We start from the raw sequence: 23,897 nt of genomic DNA, 5'->3' as shown, positions 1-23,897 counted from the left end.
ACAATCCTCCTGCCTCAGCCTCCCAAGCCACTGGGATTAGAGGCATGTACCACCACACCCTGCTCACAAATACTTTTTTTCCACTTTAGAGTATCTTTTTTATTGTATGCTCTATTGAGTTATACATGACAGAATAATAAATTTTGACTCATTGTACACGAGTATAACTATTTATTTCTCTGGTTGTACATGATGGAGAGTCACAAAATTCATATAATCATATATGTACATAGGTAATGATGTATGTCTCTTTCCAACATCTTTCCTTTCCACTGCCCCTCCTCTCTCCTCATTTTCCCCTACAAAATCCAAATTTCCTCCATTCTTCCCTTGTCCTCCCCCATTATGCATCAGCAGTCACATATCATAGATAACAATTGGCCTTTGCTTTTTGGGGATTGGCATTTCACTTAGGATGATATTATCCAACTCCATCCAATTACCAATAAATGCCATAATTTTATTCTTCCATATGGCTGAGTAATATTCCTTTGTGTATATATACCACAGTTTATTTATCCATTCATCTAGGTTTGTTCCACAACTTACCTATTGGAAATTGGGCTCCTATAAACACTGATGTAGCTGCATCACTGCTACAAATAAAATCAAATAAGATATAGCCTCTGAAACCTGCAAGATGAGGTAAAAATGGGAAAATATTACTACAACACCTGATGAATTGTTTGTACCCAGGAGTAAACCTAGGTATGCTTAACCTCTGAGTCACATTTCCAGCCCTTTTTATATTTTATTTTGAGACAGGGTTTCAGTAAGTTGCTTGGGTCACTCAATAAGTTGTTAAGGCTGGATTAGAAATCGTGATATTTTTAAGGTACAGGAAACCTAATGCAATGTGGCAAACCATGAATGGAGAAAAAAATTCATTCCCTAATGGGTAAAATGAGGCGATGACTTCTGGAGGGTGTGCGAAAGAATAAAGCAAGAGGGATCCACATGTGTTTTTTGTAGCTATGTGTATGCGAGATTGATAGATGTGTCCAGTTCTGTGATAAAGATTTTTTCTTGCTTTTCTCCTCACTTATCATTTGATTCCTTGACCAATAAGATACCATCATTAAGATATGCATTTTTCTCTGATGTTGTCCCTCAGATCTCAGGCAACACCATTCTTCTCTTCCACACCTTCATATATCTTCTACAGCACAGGCTCAAGTCCACAGATCTGACCATTGGTCTCATGGCTCCATTTCACTTAGAGATGCTGCTCATCATGGAATTCATAGCTACAGATGTTCTGTCTCAGGATTTGGGGGATGACATCAAATGTAAATCACAAATCTACTTGCACAGGTTGTTGAGGGGATTGTCCATTTGTGCCACCTGTCAGCAGATTGTAACCCAGATGATCAACCTCAGCCCCAGAAGCTCCTGCCAGGCAAAGCTCACACATAAGTCCACATCAGAAACCATGTACCTTCTTTTCCTGTGGGTCTTCTACATGTCAGTCAGTGCTCAATTCTCAATCTCTGCTCTTAAAAACTCCATGGTCAATATGCATGGTCTTATATTTATTACTGAATCCTACACAATTTTACCCATAAGTTATTTTTTTCAGCATTTATTTTCTACATTGGGAATACTCAGTGATTTGATTTTTTCAGGGCTCATGGGCCTCTCAAGTGGGTACATGGTGACCCTCTTGTACAAGTTTAAGAGGTAGTCCCTGCACCTTCACAGTACCATCCTGTCATTAATTGCATCCCCAGAGCAAAGAGCCACACAGTCCATTCTGTTGTTCATGGGTTTATGTTCATGTACAGTTAGGACTGCATCATCTCCTCTTCAAGAATTATGCCAATGACCCAGTCCATCTTTCTATCCCCATCATGTTGGTTAGCAAATATCCACAATTAGTTCTTTGTTGTTAATCACTACTAAGAAATGATTTATGAATTTTTGAAATCCTTACAGCATATAATTGTTAAATGGCTAAGGAACTGAATAGACAATTAACAGAATAAGAAATAAAACTAATCAACATGTATATGAATAAATGTTCAATATCTATTAGCAAGTAGAGAAATGCAAATCAAAATTACTCTAAGATTCCATCTCACTTTAATAAGAATGGCAATTATCAAGATGACAAGAAACAGGAGATTCCTCAGAAAACTTGGAATGGAACCACCAATTGACTCAATTTTTCAAGTCCTCTGTTTATATCAAAAGGACTTAAAATCAGCATATTACAGTGATGCAGTCACATCAATGATTATTTTTTATCTTATATTGCATTTTATTGATTTGTTTTTATGATGCTAGGGCTGAAACCAAGGGCTATGCACATGCTAGGTAGTGCCTCTCTCACTGACCTACATACTCAGCTCAATAAAAAAAAAGTAAGTCTGAGGAAAAACATTAAAAGAAACAAAAGAGGAGTGGTGGTATACATTTGTAATCCCAGTGACTTCAGAGGACATGGCTGCTTCCATCTAAGGATAACAGGTTCTGACATAATATCACCAAGGTCCCTGGAGTCTTTGTTACATCTGAGATATCTCCACTAGTTGTGCCAATAGCTACCATCTTGTTGCAGAGGCAGGAGAGAACCTTGTAAGTGGCAGTATATTGGAACAGGGTTTGAGGACATCTTGATTCCAGCTCAGCCAACCTGCCCAGCACCCACTGGGATTTCAGACATGGGAGCATTTCCTGGGCCATGAGTGTACCTGCTCCACAATATGTTCCCTAGTAGAGCATCCACTGATTTCCTGGTCCCACTGGTATGGCAATCAACAGGGCCCTCCATCACCTTAATCCCCATGCTCCCAACCATCCCCTAGACACTAACGTGGCTCAGTACTTGCACCTATGTGGCTGATCCTCAGCTCTCAATACCTGGTATTGATCTGCCCAACACTAAAAATTTTCCTGGACAGGCACCGAGATCCCAGCACTCAGCACCCAGAACATCTAGAGAGAGAAGTTCCTGATTAGTAAGTCAAAAGGGTGGAGGCAGGAGAGACACAATTTAGAGACTGAAATAGAGACCAGGAACTGTGAAGCCTACAAGTGAGGTAAAGGGCTAAGACCAGGGTCCTGAATCACATGAGAGGAACCCAAAGGAGAGTCCTTGGGTGAAGTCTTCCAGTGGGACAGGCAATTGCTATACCACACCTCCAGGAGTCCAACCTCCAAGTCTAGTCCTTCCACTGTAGTAACTTTTACCATCCTGAGGGTCCAGTTACCAAAAAACTTCAGAAAACCACACTTATGAGAAGGGAAACAGAGAAGATATTGATTCCCAATGGAAATACTATTCAATTTTCCTTCAAGGCTACTTTTTTACCCCTATGTTTTTTTCATTGCTTGCTCTCACATCCCCAACATTTATGAAATCAAGTAGTTTTCATACATCGGGACTGAGATTTCTGTAGTGTATTATACTTTGGTTGTATATTCTTTTATTTTTTTCATGTTTTTCTTTATCCTTTTTTTACTCACTCTACTTTCCTTTTTGTTTATCTGTTTCCTTGGAGTCTCTTTTTCTTTTCTCCTCCTAACAATCAACTTCTTCTGATTCCTCTTTCACACTTTCTATGATCAAACACCTGTATAATCTCACCTCCTATCTCATTAACATCATATCCTACACCCCTGTCCAGTTCTCTAGTCACCATTAGAAATTGTAGACCTTTTTGCAAACCTAATATTTATGTTGGAGATTATAATTCAACATATCATCTTTGATTATTGTAACCAAACTGTTAGCATCTTAAGGGATATTTTGTTTAAGATTCCTACTATTTGCATTAAGTAATGTCAATATTGATATCTCCCTTAAAGCTCATGTATTGGAAACTTGCAGGTACACTTTAAATCTCTAGGGCGGAAATTATAATAACTCAGGTCTGCACTGTAAGAGGAAAAGACACATGAACAACATGAGAAAACAAGGGAAGAATACACCCCAAACAAATCAAGATGCTATATTAATAGAATACATTGACAGCACTGTACAAGAAATGTTAAAAATGGAGTTCAGAATGTATAAAATTAAAATGATCTCTGAAACAAAGTATGATATAAGAGAGCAAGTTTAAACAATGAAACATCACTTTAATAAACAGTTAAAAGATCAAATGCAGGAAACAAAAGTTTATTTCAATACAGAGATGGAGATTCTAAAATAAAAAGAAGCAGAAAACCTTGAAATAAAGGAAACAATAAACCAAATTAAAATCTCAATGGAAATCATCACAAACACACTAGTTCACTTGGAAGATGGAACCTCAGACAATGAAGACAAAATATTTCATCTTGAAAATAAAGTTCACTACAAAGAGAAGATTGAAAGAAAACATGAACAGAAACTCCAAGAATTATGAGATAAAACATGAAAAGGCCAAATTTAAGAATTATTTGGATTGAGAAAGAGTTACAAACCAAAAGAATGAAAAATCTGCTCAATGAAATAATGTCAGAAAATTTCCAAAACCCAAAGAATGAAATGGAAAATAAAATACAAGAAGCTTACAGGACACCAAATGTATAAAATTACAACTGACCTCCCACACTAAGGCACATTATAATGAAAATGTCTAACATAAAAAATAAAGATAGAATTTTAAAGGCTGTGAGCGAAAACCATCAGAATACATATAAGGGGAATTGAATATGAACATCAGCATATATCTCAGTCCAAACTTGGAGGTTCTGAAACAACTTATATCAAACTCTAAAATAACATGGAAGCCAACCAAGAATCTTATACCCAGCATAACGAACATTCAGATTTGATGAAGAAATAAAATCCTTCCATGATAAACAAAAGTTAAAAGAATTTACAAATTGAAAGCATGGACTACCACACATTCTAAGAAAAATATTACATGAGGAGAAAATGAAAAACAATGAAAGTCAGCAGAGGGAGAAAGTACACTAGAGAAAAAGTCAATCAAAGGGGAAAGCAAATGAAGTTAAAATCCAAAAATGAACTCCTATTAAGAGCTTTGCCTCCTTCTTTACATTCATCTGAATTTTCTCCAATATGAATTCTCTGTGAAAGTGAGAAAGGATTGAGTTGAAAATCTTTGCAACAGTTCATACATTTGTATGATCATCTCTCATCACTATAAACCTTGTGATGTTTAATAAGGGTTGGACAATAGTTAATGCCTTTGCAACACTCTTTACATTCAACATTAAGAATCCTGTGGTGGAAGATACAAGATGGTGGACTAGAGGGTGATTGCATCTCCCGTCACTCCAGAACTCAGGATTCAAGAAGGGGAGATATTTAGAGATTCAGACCAACATAGAGGCACGGGGTGAGTCTCTCCCACCAGGTGAAGCTCAGCCCAGGTGGGAGGCCCAGACATGGGGAAGCTTCTTGGAGCAGGGCAGGGGAGTGAGAGTCTTTCCCAAACAGCCCTCCTCTCTGCAGTGCCAGGCACAATCCATAGCCTACTTCTAGGAGCAGGCCTGCACAGTAAGAACTTTTCTGCACAGAGCCAACCCCAAGCTCCAGACCCAGTGGCGGGCCCTGGCCCACAGGCAGCTTCTGGGACCAGGGCAGGGCAGGAAGAGACTTCCCCTGCTCCCTCCAGTGGCAGGCGCAATCTACAGCCAGCTCCTCAGAACAGGCCTGCCCAGTGAGACTTTTCCACACAGAGCCAACTCCAAGCCCTGAACCCAGCGGTGGGCCCTGGCCTGCAGATGGCTTCTGGGACCAGGGAAGGCAGCGAGAGGCTTCCCAAAATAGCCGTGCTCCTTCTGGTGGCAGGCAGGGACAACAGCCAGATTCTTGGAGGAGTCCCTCCCAGTCAGAGCTTTTCTGCACATAGCCAACCTCAAGCCCTAAACCCAGAGGTGGGCCCTGGCCTGCGGGTGGCTTCTGGGACCAAGGCAGGACAGGGAGAGGCTTTCCCAGAGCAGTCTGGCTCACTCAAGAGGTGGGGGCAGGCCCTGTCTATAGCCAGCTTTTAGGAGTATGACCACACAGTAATAGGATTTCCATGCAGAACCAGCCCCCAACCCTCGACCCAGTAGCAGGCTAGAGGCAGCTTTCTTTGGAAGCACTGCATTATCAAGTTACTCCAAGACTTCAGGCTACTGAAGGCTGGGAGGTGATATACTGGAAATTTACAGGGACACTATAAGCCAATAGAGAAAATCTGCAATATCTCAGAGTCCCATTGATATCTGACCAATATGAGAAAACAAGGGAAGAAAGTGTCCCAAACAACCTAGATACTATATCAATAAAATCTAATGACAGCACAACAGAAGAAATGTCAGAAATGGAGTTCAGAATGTACATAATTAAAACAATCAGGGAAGCAAATGAGGAGATGAAAGAGCAAATGAAGGCATTGAAGGAGGAGATGAAAGAGCAAATGCAGGCATTAAATGATTGCACCAATGAACAATTAAAAGAGCAAATATGGGAAGAAAGAGATCATTTCAATAATGAGTTAGAGATACTAAAAAAAAAAAAAAAAGAAATTCTTGAAATGAAGGAAACAATAAACCAAGTTAAAAACTCCATAGAAAGCATAACCAAAAAGATAGAACAGCTGGAAGACAGAACATCAGACACTGAACACAAAATATTTAATCTTGAAAACAAAATTAACCATACAGAGAAGATGGTAAGAAATCATGAACAGAATCTATAAGAATTACGGGATATTATGAAAATGCCAAATTTAAGAATTATTGGGATTCAGGAAGGCTTAGAGAAACAAACCAAAAGAATGAACAATCTACATAATGGGGGGAGGGAAGGGTTAGTGTTAGGGTTAGAGTTAGGGTTAGGGAGGGGGGCAAGTATGGAGGAAGGAAGCTCTGTATAGAAGGAAAAGAGGGGTGGGGGGAAGGGAAAAAATAACAGAATGAATCAAACAACATTACTCTATGTAAATTTATGATTACACAAATGGTATGCCTTTATGCCATGTACAAACAGAGAAACAACATGTATCCCATTTGTTTACAATAAAATAAAAAAAGAAAAAAGAAAATCAAACATAATCAAAGGAGTCAAGCATGAAAAAAAAAAAGAATGAACAATCTATTCAGTGAAATAATATCAGAAAATTTCCCAAATCTGAAGAATGAAATGGAAAACCAGATACAAGAGGCTTATAGGACTCCAAATATACAAAATGACAACAGATGCACACCATGACACATTATTATGAAAATACCTAACATATAAAATACAGAATTTTAAAGGCTGTGAGAGAAAAGAATCAAATTACCTTCAGGGGGAAACCAATAAGAATATTAGCAGATTTTTCAATCCAGACCCTAAAAGCTAGAAGGGCCTGAAACAACATTTACCAAGCCCTGAAAGAAAACAGATGCCAACAAATAATATTTTACCCAGCAAAACATTCAAATTTGACAATGAAATAAAATCCTTCCATGATAAACAAAAGCTAAAAGAAGTCACAAAAAGAAAGCCGGCATTACAGAACATTCTCAGCAAAATATTCCATGAGGAAGAGATGAAAAACAACGATGCAAATCAGCAATGGGAGGAACTAGCCTAAAGGAATAGCCAAATAAAGGAGAAATCAAACCTTGTCAAAAAAAAAAAAAATGAGTCAAATGACTGGGAATACAAATCATATCACAATAACAACCCTGAATGTTAATGGCCTGAACTCATCAATCAAATGACATAGACTGGCAGATTGGATTAAAAAGAAAAATCCAACAATATGCTGCATGCAAGAGACTCATCTCATAGAAAGAGATACCCACAGACTAAATGTGAAAGAATGCGAAAAAAAACATACCATGCACACGGAAACAGCAAAAGAGCTGGGATATCCATCCCCATTTCAGATAAAGTGCACTTCAATCCAAAACTAATCAGAAGGGATAAAGAAGGACATTACATACTGCTTAAGGGAAGCATAAATCAGCAAGTCATAACAATCATAAATACCTGTGCCCCGAATATTGGCTCATCCATGTACATCAAACAAATCCTTCTCAATTCCAGAAATCAAATAGACCAGAACACAATAATACTAGGCAATTTAACACACCTCTCTCACCACTAGATAGATCTTCCAAACAAAAATTGAATAAAGAAACCATAGATCTCAATAACACAATCAACAATTTTGACTTAATGGACATACACAGAATATACCATCCAACAAAGAACAAATGCACTTTCTTCGCAGCAGCACATGGATCCTTCTCTAAAATAGACCATATTTTACGCCACAAAGCTACTGTTAGAAAATACAAGAAGATAGAGATACTACCTTGCATTCTATCAGATCATAATGGATTGAAATTAGAAATAAATGACAGAATAAAAAACAGAAACTCCTCCAATACCTGGAGATTAATAATAGGATATTATATGATGAATGGATAACAGAAGACATCAGTAGGAAAATAAAAAATTTCGTAGAAGTAAATGAGAACAAAGACACATCATATCAAAATCTCTGGGACACTATGAAAGCAGTAATTAGAGGAAGATTTATTTCATGGAGTGCATTCAACAGAAGAAGTAAAAACAAACAGATAAATGACTCAACAGTGTAGTTCAAAGCTCTAGAAAAAGAAGAGGAGACCAACACCAAAAGTAGTAGAATACAGGAAATTGTTAAAGTCAGAGCTGAAATCAATGACATTGAAACAACATAAACAATCAAAAAATTAACAAAATAAATAGTTGGTTCTTTGAAAAAATAAACAAAATTGATAAACAATTAGCCACACTAACAAAGAGAAGGAGGGAGAAAACTCAAATTACTAAAATTCAGAATGAACAAGAAAATATCACTACAGGCACGAGTGAAATACAAAACATAATTAGAGGCTATTTTGAAAATCTATACTCCAACAAAACAGAAAACCTTGAAGACATCAACAAGTTTCTACAGACATATGAATCACCTAAACTGAACCAGGAGTACATACACAACTTAAATAAATGAATTTCAAGCAATGAAATAGAAGACGTCATCAAAAGCTAACCAACTAAGAAAAGTCCGGGACCAAATGGGTTCTGAGCCAAGTTCTACAAAACCTTTAAAGAAGAGCTCATTCCAATACTCCTCAAAGTATTCCGTGAAATAAAAGAGGAGGGAACCCTCCCAAACTCATTCTGTGAAGCCAATATCACACTGATAACTAAACCAGACAGAGACACACCATGGAAAGAAAATTTCAGACCAATATCCTTAATGAACATCGATGCAAAAATTCTCAACAAAATTTTAGCATATCACATACAAAAATACATTAAAACGATAGTGCACCACGATCAAGTGGGTTTTATATCCCAGGGATACAATGTTGGTTCAACATCTGGAAATCAATAAATGTCATTCACCCTATCAACAGACTAAAAGTTAAGAATCACATGATTATTTCAATAGATGCAGAAAAGCATTTGATAAAATACAGCTGCATCCCTTCATGCTCAAAACACTAGAAAAAATAGGGATAATGGTAATATTCCTTAACATTGTAAAGGCCATCTATGCTAAGCCCATGGCCAATATCATTCTAAATGGTGAAAAACTGAAAGCATCCCTGCTAAAAACTGAAACAAGTCAGGGATGCTCTCTTTCACCACGTCTATTCACCATTGTCTTTGAAACTCTAGCCAGAGCAATCAGACAAACCAAAGAAATTAAAGGGATACAAATATGAAAAGAAGAACTCAAACTATCTATGTTCACTGATGACATGATTATATATTTAGAGGAACCTGGAACTTCCACCAGATAACTATTAGAACTCATAAGTGAATTGAGTAAAGTTGCAGGTTACAAGATCAATGCTCATAAATCCAATGCATTTTTATACATAATTGATGAATCTTCAGAAAGGGAAATTAGGAAAACTACCCCATTCACAATAGCATCGAAAAAAATAAAATACTTGGCAATCAATCTCACAAAAGAGGTGAAAGACCTCTAAAATGAGAACTACAGAACACTGAAGAAAGAAATTAAAGAAAATCTTAGAAGATGGAAAGATCTCCATGTTCTTGGATAGGCAGAATTAATATTGTCAAAATGGCCATACTACAAACGTGCTATACAGATTCAATGCAATTACAATTAAAATCTCAATGATGTACCTTACAGAAATAGAGTAAGCAATTATGAAATTCATCTGGAAAAATAAGAAACCCAGAATAGCTAAAGCAATCCCTAGCAAAAAAAAATGAAGCAGGGGGTATCGCAATACCAGATCTTCAACTCTATTACAAAGCAATAGTAACAAAAACGGCATGGTATTGGTACCAAAATAGACAGGTAGATCAATGGTACAGAATAGAGAACATGGACACTAACCCAAATAAATACAATTTTCTCATACTAGGCAAAGGTGCCAAAAATATACAAGGGAGAAAAGATAGCCTCTTCAACAAATGGTGCTGGGAAAACTGGAAATCAACACGCAACAGAATTCAATTAAACCCCTATGTCTCACCCTGCATAAAACTCAACTCAAAATGGATTAAGGACCTTGGAATCAGACCAGAGACCCTGCATCTTATAGAAGAACAAGTAGGTCCAAATCTTCACCTTGTTGGCTTAGGATCAGACTTAACAGGACTCTTAACAGGACTCCCATCCCACAAGAAATAGAAGCAAGAATCAACAAATGGGATAGATTGAAACTAAAAAGCTTTCTCTCAGCAAAGGAAACTATCAGTAATGTGAAGAGAAAGCCTACAGAGTGGGAAAATATCTTTGCCACTCATACTTCAGATAGAGCACTAATTTCCAGAATCTATAAAGAACTCAAAAAACTACACCAAGAATACAAATAATACAATCAACATGTGGGCTAAGGAAATTAACAGACACTTCACAGAAGAAGATGTATAAACAATCAACAGATGTATGAAAAAATGTTCAAATTGTCTAGTAATAAAAGAAATGCAAATCAAAACCACACTAAGATTCCATCTCACCCCAATTAAAATGGTGATAATCAAGAACACAAGCAACAATAGATGTTGGTGAGTTTGTGGGTAAAAAGGTACACTCATACATTGCTGGTGGAGTTGCAAATAAGTGCAGACACTCTGGAAAGCAGTATGGAGATTTCTCAGAAAACTTCGAATGGAACCACCCTTGAACCACCTATCCCACTCCTTTGCCTATACCCAAAGGACTTAAAATCAGTGAACCTCAGAGATACAGCCACATCAATGTTCATAGCTGCTCAACTCACAATAGCCAGAGCATGGAACCAACCTAGATGTCCTTCAATTGATGAATGGATAAAGAAACTGTGGTATATATATATATATATAAATATATATATATATATATATACACAATGGAATATTACTCCACTATAAAGAATGAAACAAATTTGGCATTTGCAGGCAAATAGACAAAATTGGAGAATATCATTTTAACTGAGATAAGCCAATCTGAAAAAAACAAAGGATGAATGATATCACTGAAAAGTGGATGAGGACACATAATGGGGGGTGGGAGGTGTTAGTGTTAGGGTTAAGGTTAGGTTTAGGGTTAGGGTTAGGCAGGGGGCAAGAATGGAGGAAAGAAGGACTGTATAGAGAGAAAAGAGGGGTGGGAGGGGTGGGAGGGATGGGAGGGGTGGCAGAGAGGGATAAAATAACAATGAGTCAAACAATTTTACGTTATGTAAATTTATGATTACACAAGTGGTATGCCTTTACTCCATGTACAAACAGAGAAACAACATGTATCTCACTTGTTTAAAATAAAAAAAATGATTCCTGTGGTGTTAAATAAGATGTGACCTATGAATAAAAGCTTTTCCACATTATTTGCATTTATATGGCTTCCTTGCAGTATGAAGAGTCTGGTGTTGAGTATGAGTAGAGATGAATTTAAAAGGTTTCCCTTATTCTTTACATTTGTATGGTCTCTCATCCCTATGAATCCTCTGGTGTCTAATAAGGGCTGCACTATACTTAAAGCCTTTGTTACATTCTTTAGATTCATATGGCCTCTCATCCCTATGAACTCTCCAGTGTACACTAAGGTCTGTACTACACTTAAAGCCTTTGCCACACTCCTTGCATTCATAAGGTCTCTCATCCCTGTGAATCTTCTGGTGCCGAATAAGGACTCTACTATACTTAAAGCCTTTGACATATTCCTTACATTCATATGGTCTCTTATCCCTATGAATCTTCTGGTGTTCAATAAGCACTCTACTACACTTAAAGCCTTTGCCACATTCCTTACATTCATATGGTCTCTCATCACTATGAACACTCTGGTGTTGAGTGAAGTGTGAAATTCGTGTAAATGCTTTCCCACATTCTGTACATTTGTACGGTTTCTCTCCTGTATGAATCTTCTGGTGTTGAATAAGGACTGTAGTATATTTAAAGCATTTGCCACATTCCTTACATTCATATGGTCTCTCATCACTGAATCCTCTGGTGTTGAGTAAAGTGTGAAAACTGAATAAATCCTTTCTCACATTCTGTACATTTGTAGGGCTTCTCAACAGTATGAACCTTCTGGTGTTGAGTAAGTAGTGAGATATATTTAAAATCTCTTTCACAATCCTTAAATTTGTATGGTCCCTTATTATTATGAATCCTCTGGTGTTGACTAAGGGCTGCGTTACACTTAAAGCCTTTGCCGCATTCCTTACATTCATATGGTCTCTCATCCCTATGAATCATTTGGTGTCCAATAAGGACTCTTCTATACCGAAAGCCTTTGCCACATTCTTTACATTCATAAGGTCTCTCATTACTATGAACACTCTGGTGTTTAGGGAAGATAGAAAATCGTGTAAATGCTTTGCCACATTGTGTACATTTGTAGGACTTCTCTTCAGTATGAATCCTCTGGTGTTGAATAAGTCTTGAGGTGTATTTAAAATCTTTTTCACATTGTATACATTTGTATGGTCTCTCATAACTATGAATCCTTTGGTGCTCAGTAAGTTTTGAGATATAAATAAATGCTTCTCCACATTCATTACAAGTATAGGGCTTCTCTCCAGCATGATTCTTCTTGTGTTTAATAAGGACTGACCTTTGATTAACATCTTCACCACAATCTTCACATCCGTAGGGTTTATCACTATAGTGAAAAAGGTTTGAGAAATCCTTAAATGCCTTAATACATTTCTTAAATCTGTATGGCATTCTTCCCACCTGAATTTTCTTGCACTTAATAATTCTTGTGATTTTATTTAAAGTTCTTCCACATTGTTGATATTTGCAATCCTTTCCTTGAATATGGATGTTTGGAATGATACATTTTGAGCACTGATGAAATACTTGTTTGCATTTGTTGCCTTTATAAAACTTCTTTGTTAAATGATCACAATAATATTTTCTAGGATTTAAAAAATATTAAATATTTGTGAGTTTCATTTCTTACATTTTTCACCAATAACAATAGACCCATATTTATTTAGGGTACTGACCTGGCTAAAAAGTCTTTAAAGTTTTATGATAAATGTAGAATACTCACCAAACAGCTACACCTGATTCTCTATTATGTAATAATGTATAAGTACAGATCTTTCTACATATATTAAAATGTTACATTGGGACACAAGGAAGGAGTGTTTGTTGAATGTAGAACAACAGATGCTTCCTTATGTTAAAAAAACTGATCATACTTAGTAATTTATTTTATATTACTAAATCTATTGTCTACAAAAATATTTGAGTAAAAATTTAAACAAATTCTACATTTCAAATGTTTATTGTTAAGAACTGAAGCATGCAAAAGATTATATTTTGTATTTTACAAATTTTATTTCACAAAGTTATTTTACTAAAAATTCAGTGCAGATAAATTTTCAAGATACTCAAAACCTTCCTAACAAGTGACTAGCACAGTTGAGGTGTTTTCTGTGACTTAATATATTCTTTATATCGATTCATGTTAAAAAATTTTATTGTGTAGGTACCTCACAATTATTATATTCACCATGACAATTGTCCTGAACATTACAATCCTCCACACATTTCTATTCTTTCTTTAAGCATACATTTTCAATGCCACAGTTTCCATAACTTCCCTTTATCACCTGATGGAATGAACATTGTATTCCCAGCTCTGATGACAATTCTTGGGTTTGATGAGAATTCATCACTGAAATAAATCAAAGAAATAAATTATTTGATTTGCTGCACTCTTGTGTGGAATACTTTGCAAAAAAAAAAGGAAGTTATTTTCAATGTGAGGACATCAGAAAGGGAACAGCAAAGAAAATCCAAGATGATAATTAATCCATAGATTAAAAAACCAAAAAACCGAATCAATAAATGGGCAAGAAATCTTAACATGTCCTTCTCAAAAGAAGAAATAGGAAGGATCATCAAATATATAAAAAACTGACCAATATCTCTAGCAATTAGAGAAGTACAAAATAAAACTATACTGAGATTCTTCCACACTCAGACAGAATGGGAATTACCAAGAATACATGTAACAACAAATATTGGCATAGATGAGGGGAAAGGGGGATGTACATACATTTCAGAACTGAAAATTGGAGCAAGCAGTATGGAGATTACTCAAGTAGGAGGGATGAGCATTGGAGGCTGAGGTAGGAGGTTCATGAGTTGAAAACCAGTCTCAGCAACATACTGAGATCCTTAGCAACTCAGTGAGATCTTGTCCCTAAATAAAACATTAAAAGGACTGAAGATGTGATTCAGTTGTTAAGCACCTCTGGGTTGAATAACTGGTAAAAACAAACTAGGAATGGTACCACCGTTTGACTCAGTTATGCCACTTACCATATCCAAACTATTTAAAATGAGCATACTGCAATGACAGCCACATTAATGTTTAAAAAAGCACAATTCACAGTAGCTAAGATATGGAACAAACCTAGAAGCACATCAACAAATGAATGAATAAAGAAATCATGGCATAGGGAGGGTAGGAATGGAAAAGACACTAGAATAAATCTAACATAATTTTTCTATGTACACATATGACAATCCATAAGTGAATTTCACCAGCATGACCACCCACAAGAATTGGTCCTAATTAGAATAACATATATTCCATGCTTGTAAAATTTTATCAAAATGGATGTGAATGTCATATATTACTAGGAACAAATAAAAAATAAAAAAGAAACCTCATAAAAATGCACTGAAAAAATTGACTTGTGAGAATTTCCAAAACTATCTTTGATTTTACAGAACCTCAGATGAGCACAATAGAGTCATGTAGTAGAAAAAGGAAAATGTGTTATTTTGCTCAGCACAGTCATTTCTGAACCACAGTAGGTCATTGTGTAATATGAAAAAACTATCAACCCCTTTATTCTCTCATGAGCAAAGGGAAGTGTGAAACAAACAAACAGCTATGACTTTCTTGACAACTTTATGCAAACTAGTTTTTGTCTCCACAGAGAGCTGGAGATTAAAGGTAAATTTTGGATGACAGTGCCAAAAATGATTCATCATGGGTTTAAACAATTATTGCTTAAGAAGAAATATGGGTATTTATAGTAGGAGAAATGTATACACACATCTAGAGAAGATATAGCAAAAAACTGGTTTGAGAGGCAACAAAAGCCTATCACAGTTCATTTCAGTATGACTGGAATGAAGACAAACCACAGAAATCAACAAAAAGGACTGATTTTTTTAATATTCATGCATTTGTTGTTTATTAACTGATTACACTAATAACTTTTTATGTACTACATGTTCTATGGCACACAAATGACAAAATATAACTAATTAATACATGCATTATTTTACATAATTAGATTTATTTTTAGTAAACTTTACATATACTCTAGTAGTACTCCTTGAAAACACAATATACAAGTGGCTGGGCCCTACTCCATCTGTAACCTGCAGAGAGGTGCTGCTGCTATCACTGCTGCTTGTCTCCCAAATTCTTGCCGGCATTTTCTGAATATTTTTGTTGAACCTGTTTAAGAATTCAGAGAAACTGCTGAGTGACCACTGGAGGAAAGGTCTAATCTTACAGTGGACCCATATTCCATCCACGTTAGGACAAAATCCTATGTTTTTGTAATTGATATTTTTCAAACTAATGTGCCCTTGCTACAAGCCTGTATTGATGGAGACATTACATATTATAAGATGGTTCTGGAAAGTGATTTTGACTGAAATGTCTGGGACAGCAGAGGCAGGACAGGCCTTCACCTTGCAGCAGCCCAAGGGAATGTAGCCATCTGCCAGCTGTTGCATAAATTTGGTGCTGATCTGCTGACTATAGATTATCAAGGAGACACAGCTCTTGATCTCTGTGGCCATGTGGATTCCATTCAATTCTTAGTTTCCAATGGACTCAAAATTGATATATGCAATCATCAAGGTGCAACTCCTTTAGTTCTGGCAAAGTGCAGGGGAGTGAATAAAGAAGTCATCCGATTGCTGGAACCTTTGGAAAAACAGAAGGTAAAAGGATTTCACAGAAAAACCCACTCAAAACAGAAGACCATGCACATGGTTGAGAGTGAAAGTACCACAGAAAGCCATTCTCTCCTCAATCCCACCCTACAGCCAGGTGAAGGGGTCCTGTCCAGCTTTTGAATCACTTGGCAGGAATTTGTAGAGGATCTGGGCTTCTGGATGGTCCTGCTCCTGATCTTTTCCATTGCTTTGCTGTTTCTTGGCATTACCTACTATGTGAATGGAGTGCTGCCCTTCATGGAAAACCAGCCTGAACTGGTGCATTAAAGGAGCTCAAAGAGGTGAGGCCAATGCCTATTTCTTGACTCCCAATATTGATTCCCAGTTTCTCAGAACTTTTCTTAGTGCAAGGCACTGAGGGCTGAACATTTTTCTTTACACTTTTACTTATTTCAATCCTTTTAGAAGAACAATGTGTTCATTTGAATTTCATACTGTAGTCAACTATAGTGCATCCTAATGCTACCTCTAAATCAACCTGATTTCTTAAGAAAATCTGCCCATAGCCTTGTGTGATAAAAATATGGAAATAACTGGAGAACAGAAGAAGGTAAAGGAAGAGAGTAGAAGTCCTTAGGATAGAAACCTTACCCTGATCTTGGACCAATTGAAGTATTCAAAAAGGAAAAAGTCTTCCATTTATGAATGTTTGGGGTGGTGGCTTTAGTTTTATTTATTTTTGCAAGAGCTTCTTTTTTTTTTTTTTTAACTTTCTCTGGGGAGAGGGCAAAACCTTTGAACTTAGAGTACATTGTTAAAATCCTGTATGGCACATAAATATTGCTAGAATCTGTTTATTTTAACAGTTTGAATTCTAATCACAAACCACAGAAAACTTTCAAAATGAGCTACACTTTCTTCAGAACCGATTGCTTTAATCTTTACAGTGATTTTAATTTTTTGCAAACTGCTTTGCTTGTTAGTGTCTGTGAAAAATCAGCTTCAGGAGTCCACATTGCTCACTTTCTACTTACCCATTGTGTGTATTTTAGAGGTGTTCTGTTCCTCAAAAATGCAGTCAGAAAACTCTTTTTCTGCTGAATAGTTAGCAGGGAGAAATAATTCTAATATTTAATGTCACTAGAATTCTGCAGTGCTGGGCTGGGATGGTAGCTCAGTGGTAGAGCAATTTCCTTGCACATGCAAGGCACTGTGTTCAGTCCTCAGCACCACATAAAAATAAATAAAGATGTTGGCCACCAGCTACGCCATGCTGGACCACAAACACCCAGCAGCCCACCCTGTCCCATCCATCCACCGTGTCTTCGGATTTGTTCCAAAAATCTGTTAAAACATGGTGGATTACTGTGAAGTTCTAGGCATGTAGAGCCATGCCTTTCCCGAGGATATCAAAAAGGCATATCAGAAACTGGCACTAAAGTGGCATCCAGACAAAATCCTGAGAATAAAGAAGCAGAGAGAAAATTCAAACAAGTAGCTGAAGCATATGAGGTGTTATCAGATGCTAAAAAGTGGGACATCTATGAGAAGTATGGCAAAGAAGGCTTAAATGGTGGAGGTGGAGGTGGAAGTCATTTTGACAGTCCTTTTGAGTTTGGCTTCACGATCCAGAACCCAGATGATGTCTTCAGAGAATTTTTTGGTGGAAGGGACCCATTTTCATTCGACTTCTTCGAAGATCCATTTGAAGACTTTTTTGGGAACCGAAGGGGTCCCCAAGGAAGCAGAAACCGAGGTGCAGGCTCATTTTTCTCTGCTTTCAGTGGATTTCCATCACTTGGAGGTGGATTTTCTTCATTTGATATAGAATTTACATCATTTGGGTCACTAGGTCATGGTGGCCTTACTTCATTCTCTTCTACATCAATTGGTGGCAGCAGAATGGGTAACTTCAAATCTATATCAACCGGGCTGGGGAGATAGCTCAGTCGGTAGAGTGCTTGCCTCGCAAGCACAAGGCCCTGAGTTCTAATCCCCAGCACCGCCAAAAAAAAAAAAAAAAAAAAAAAAATCTATATCAACCAAAATAGTAAATGGCAGAAAAATCACTACAAAAAGAATTGTCAAGAATGGTCAAGAAAGAGTAGAAGTTGAAGTAGATGGCCAGTTAAAGTCCTTAATGATAAATGGTAAGGAGCAGGTGCTACGCTTGGATAACAATTCAACACACGCATTTAACAGAAATGTTAAACTATAACAAGCACCATTTGAGGATTAGCAGGAACATTTTTTTTTGAAGATTTCAGGCTAACTCAACTTTCAGTATAATTGTACCTAATCTAAAGTATTTATGAACAGCTCATGGGAGCCCCTATTTGTCATAGACTTTTGAGTTTATTGTTGGGCCCACATAATAGGACCATTTTCTTTTGTCTTTAAAATTGTTGTAATCTCTGTATGCACTTTGCTTTTTTATTAAACATAATCCAAGGTAAGCCTTGACTTTGAGTAGTGCTAGGACAAGATTGTATTCGAACACCAGCATGGATCTGCTTTTCATTGTGTTTGACATGTGAGCCAAGTAGTGTCAGACTACTGTGAGCTAACATTGTCAGGATGGGTCTCCTGTAGAAATAACTTTTTTTTTTTTTCCAATATTTAGTAATGAAAGATATTAATGCATTAATGGTAACACATTTCTGGTTTAATATAAATTTAAGGATGTTTTCTAGATGTGCATGAATGCTGGCAACTTAGTAATGTTTTGACAATTGTTTAAATATGTAATGTCAACCTTAGATTTAAAAAAGCTGGCAAACTGCATCTTTGTAATCTGCCTTAAAAAAAAAAAAAAGAAAAATAAAGATGTTGTGTCCATCTACAACTAAAAAGTAAAAAATAAAGAATTCTGTAGTGCTATTAGAGTGGAAACATCAGTTCTATAAGCTAGCTGTGGATCACAGTTGTATCATAATTATTTAATGGACAATCCTGTTTAGAGACCTGGCAGAGTTGTCGTTACAGTCCCATCCACGTAGGAACAGATGGAGTACTCAGTTAACAGCACTCAGCCGTACTGTACTGTCATAAGCATTTTATGACTCATAATATTGTGTACATTGAAATCTGGCCCCCAAACTATATTGCAGGTTTCAGCAGTGTGTTTGAAGACCTCTTTTGTTAATGTTTCTGTATGTATAAATCATTTCTTCTGTTAATACAAAAGAATCTGAATGCTTAGTAATTGTTCATTGAGTGAAGTCTGTAAATTGTAGTGAAAGAATTAATGGTTTATTTTCTAGAACAACAGCATCTAAGTTACTGCTAGTTGAATTGCTGGTAGAATTAGAAATCACAGGTAGAGTAAAATTGGTACTTGAGACACTTTTTGCTCCATGACATGTCCTCCTTTGTATTTATATATCTGGTATTGAAACTTTTTTCTTTTGTGTGGCTTTATCCTCCCCTAAAAATCTGTTTTAAAATTTCTAATTTACTGTTTTGTTTCAGGATCATCTTGCAAATTCTTCCTATTAGGTTAGATACCAACAAAATTAATCATAATTGGTATAACTACAGCAAAAAAAAAAAAAAAACCTCAAATTCAAAGTATATTCAGAATGAAAGTTTTAATTTTTTTTGTAATTGTAAACATACAAAACTCATCAATATATATAAATATATTACACATTTTAAAGATAAATGTTTCTTTTTAAGTGCTGATTTCTTTGTATTCTCTGCATTCAGTATTAAGTAAAACCACCAATAAAATATTTATAGATTCTTTAAAAAAATAAGGAATACAATATACTAGCCAGGCATGGTGGCTGGCACACAATTTTAATCCCAGTGACTCAGGAGGCTGAGACAGAAGGGGTGCCTATTCAAGACCAACCTCAGCAATTTAGCAAGACTCTAACTAAAAAACAAAAAAGAAAAAAAGCTAATGGTATTGACCAGTGGTAAAGTCCACTGGGCTCAATTCCCAATACAAGAGAAAAAGAATAATATAATAAACTACACCCACTATGTTCTACAGCACACTTGACTTTTGTCCATTAAAATAAAATCTCCAGGGCTGGGGATATAGCTCAGTTGGTAGAGTGCTTGCCTTGCAACCAAAAGGCCCTGGGTTACATCCCCAGCACCACAGAAAAATAAAATAAAATAAAATAAAATCTTTCACTGATATTACCTGTAATATCTACCAAATTATAGATCCTAAACTCAACTTGTTCAGATTTCATATGAGTCAAGTGATGTAACAATTGATTTTCTACCTTAATTTTTCCCTCTTCTTTTCTTTTATGGGGGGAGAGTAATTGGGATTGAATACAGGGGCAGGTTTCCACTTAGAAACTTCCCCAGTGCCTCTTACTTTTTAAAATTTTTATTTTTAGATTTCATGGGGTGTTGAGGATAAAATCACAAGATCACACATGGTAGGAAACTGCTCTAGTACTGAGCTTCAACCAGTCTCCCCAGGCCTTTTCTAGATTGTTTACTTTCGAGACAGGATTTCACCAAGAAACTTGCAGTCATTCTGCCTCAGATTCCCACTTAACTGGGATTCCAGGCATGTGTCTTTTTACCTGACCCATTTTTATTTATTTAGTAACTTCTGAACATTTTCAAAATAACTATAAGCATCTACTGTAAGCTTGTTTTTAAGTAGAAAAATCTCAGTGGAAATTGTAGCACAGAAACAAAAAAGGAGACTTGGATCAATCAAAGAAACAATAGAAAACAATTAGGAAAAGACAATAAGAATGTGAAAGTTATGAATTTACCAAACAAGACTAAATAACCACTTTTGTGATATTCAATGTGCTGATCAAGAATTAAAGTAAATGAAAATAAAAACAACTCTACAATTTTATCTGACTCTAAATAGAATGGCTACTATCAAAACTACAAATAAAAATACAAGTTGGCCTAGATTTGAGGAAAGAAGCACACTTCTACATTGCTGGTGTTGTTTCAAATTGGAATGGACTTAGCTTTTGAGCCAGTTACCCCACTCTTTGGTTTATACCCAAATGATTTAAAATTAGCGTACTAGATGCGGGAAGATGGTCGGCCGGCGTCCTGATCACCGAGGGTCACCCTCCTCCCCTCGGGCCGGTGGCGGGAGCTCACAGGCGGGCGGGGCGGCTGAGCCACGCAGCGCTCCCCGCGCAAGCAGGGGGCCTGCTCCGCGCCGGGCACCGAGAAGCCGGCAAGTCGGGGGTGGCGCTCAAGCCTGCCGCAGAAGGCTGGAGCGCTTGCGGTGCGAGGGGTGCGGGCCTCCCGCTCGGCAGCATGAGTCAGCAGCGGCGGGGAGAAGACTGCCCAGCCTTTTTGTGGACCCTGCGGAGGAGACGGTGCACCGCCACTGCCTCGATCCCATCAATGTGGAAAGCCTGCTGCCATCGAAAATAAGAATTAATTTAGAAGATAATGTACAATATGTGTCCATGAGAAAAGCTCTAAAAGTGAAGAGACCTCCTTTTGATGTATCACTGGTTTATTTAACTAGAAAATTTATGGATCTCGTCAGATCTGCCCCTGGGGGCATTCTCAACTTAAACAAGGTTGCAACAAAACTGGGAGTACGAAAACGGAGGGTCTATGACATTATCAATGTCCTAGATGGAATTGACCTCATTGAAAAAAAAAATCTAAGAACCATATTCCATAGATAGGATCTTATATTAACAATTTTGGAGCAGTGCCCCAACAAAAGAAGTTGCAAGAGGAACTTTCAGACTTATCAGCAATGGAAGATGCTTTGGATGAGTTAATCAAGGATCGCGCTCAACAGTTATTTGAATTAACAGATGATAAAGAAAATGAAAGACTGGCATATGTGACGTATCAAGATATTCATAGCGTTCAAGCCTTTCATGAACAGATTGTTATTGCAGTTAAACCTCCAGAGGAAACCAGGTTGGATGTTCCAGCTCCCAAAGAAGACTCTATCCAGGTACACATAAGGAGCACCAGAGGACCCATTGGTGTGTATTTGTGTGAAGTAGAGGAGAACCATTCAAATAGAAAAACATCAGACAGGGTAGGGACCTCTTCATTTAAAAGCAAGCATCCAGAACACCCAGAGAAAGGAGAAAATCCTCCTCAGCAAAGTGAAGATGTGCTTGAAGTGAACAACTGATAGCATTTGAGGATTGATGGATTGAAAGTTTTTTTTCCTTTTCATTTTGGAACATCCTGCATGGATGAATTATGCACCAATTTGAATTTCAGAGCAATAAGTCTCCCAGGAAGTGCTCTCATTATCAGTCAGTAGCAGCATTAAGGCCAGTAGTGTCTTCGAGTAGCTCCCCTATTAGATTACTGGGTAATTATGGTTTTTGCATTCAAAAACAATTTTTTTAATGATTGTTCACTGCATTTTGTCAGTGAAATGGACATTTCACTTCCTAAAATAACTTCATCACAAAGAGTATCATGAAACAGACGGTCAGGCCTGGCACGGACAGTTCTTTGTGGACTCTGCCTTCCTTAAAGGATCATGTGGTATATCACAAAAAATAATTGCCTTACACTGGTTCACATTTGCAGTTAAGTGTTGTACATTGGCTAGGTGTAAACACAGATCTAAATGTGATGTTTTTGTATATATCTGCACAATGTTTAGATTACTTATGAAATATGTCTAAGTGACACTTTTCACCCTTGTACAGCCAAAATAATGTATATATGAAAAGTGACAGATGCTCTAATTTCTTTGGAACCTATAACTTATTAGAATCCTCTGGATAAGGGTTAGAGGAGAGTTTTTCCAAACTTCTACATGTAGAAGTATCACAGTGTGCTATACATTTAAGTTCATAATGCTAATTCAAGTATTTTAATGTGGTTCCTAGCACTAAAATTGGAGTCTGATGCTTCTTGATGTTGAGCTGCCTAAAGAGTTATTGTGTCCCAGCAGATTGGTGGCATGCCCCAGATCCTTGGGGAAAAGTATAGAAATGCCATCGTGGAGTAGCCTAATTCACCGAGACATGAATTCAGTCATGTGAAATTGGAAACTGTGTTAAGTTTTTGTGAGCATATTTTGTAATATGTGTCTGTGTGCAGCCTTCCTCCTGAGTCGGAGGGGTTTTATTTACCATGAGTTGTACCCTGCCTTCTCTCCAGCTCTTGTCCCCCCTTCCCAAGACCTAGCTATTTCTACCTCAGTGGGTAAGTCATTTACCACTCTGTGCCTCAGTTTACTCAGTAGGGTACCATTAGACTGTGATGCCTTGAGGGACTTTGTCATGATCATTGTTATATCCCAGCAGCTTGCACCGTGCCTGGCCCACTGGGAGTGTTCAGTGAGTGTCGGACAGATCAGGGAGTGCATGACTGCAGAAGGAGACTGATAAAACCTGGCTTGTCTGCCACACAGGTTTCTTGTGAACATCATTTGAAGCCACTCTTGCTTTCAATGAAAAATTCGAAGCAACTTAAAATTAAGACCTTGTATAAAAAGACTTATGGTGCGGATCCAAAATCAAAATCTTACAAAATAATGGATTCACATATTCTGAGCTCAGTAGCTTTTCCCAGTCCTGTCCTCTGCTGGACACCAGCTCCTCCCCCACAGTCC

The 23,897-nt window shown here is 37.1% G+C and overlaps 1 protein-coding gene and 3 pseudogenes across 4 annotated transcripts in view; 3 read left to right on the top strand and 1 right to left on the bottom strand.

Moving 5' to 3' along the window:
- Nucleotides 1-23,897, bottom strand: part of LOC306650413 (zinc finger protein 519-like) — a 135,635-nt gene that overhangs the window by 8,868 nt on the left and 102,870 nt on the right. The window lies entirely within an intron of this gene.
- LOC306650456 (ankyrin repeat domain-containing protein 46-like) lies at nucleotides 5,683-16,786 on the top strand (annotated as a pseudogene). Its single transcript has 2 exons — nucleotides 5,683-5,918; nucleotides 15,979-16,786. The product of its transcript is annotated as an ankyrin repeat domain-containing protein 46-like (transcript).
- On the top strand, nucleotides 17,697-18,560 carry LOC306650455 (dnaJ homolog subfamily B member 6-like; annotated as a pseudogene). Its single transcript has 2 exons — nucleotides 17,697-18,273; nucleotides 18,383-18,560. The product of its transcript is annotated as a dnaJ homolog subfamily B member 6-like (transcript).
- On the top strand, nucleotides 21,605-22,650 carry LOC306650247 (transcription factor E2F6-like; annotated as a pseudogene). The gene has a single exon. The product of its transcript is annotated as a transcription factor E2F6-like (transcript).

Source organism: Sciurus vulgaris, assembly GCF_902686455.1.
Source record: "Sciurus vulgaris genome assembly, chromosome: 19".
Lineage (NCBI taxonomy): Eukaryota > Metazoa > Chordata > Mammalia > Rodentia > Sciuridae > Sciurus > Sciurus vulgaris.
The sequence above is the reverse complement of the archived record's forward strand: the minus strand, read 5'-3'. Positions and strand labels throughout refer to the sequence as shown.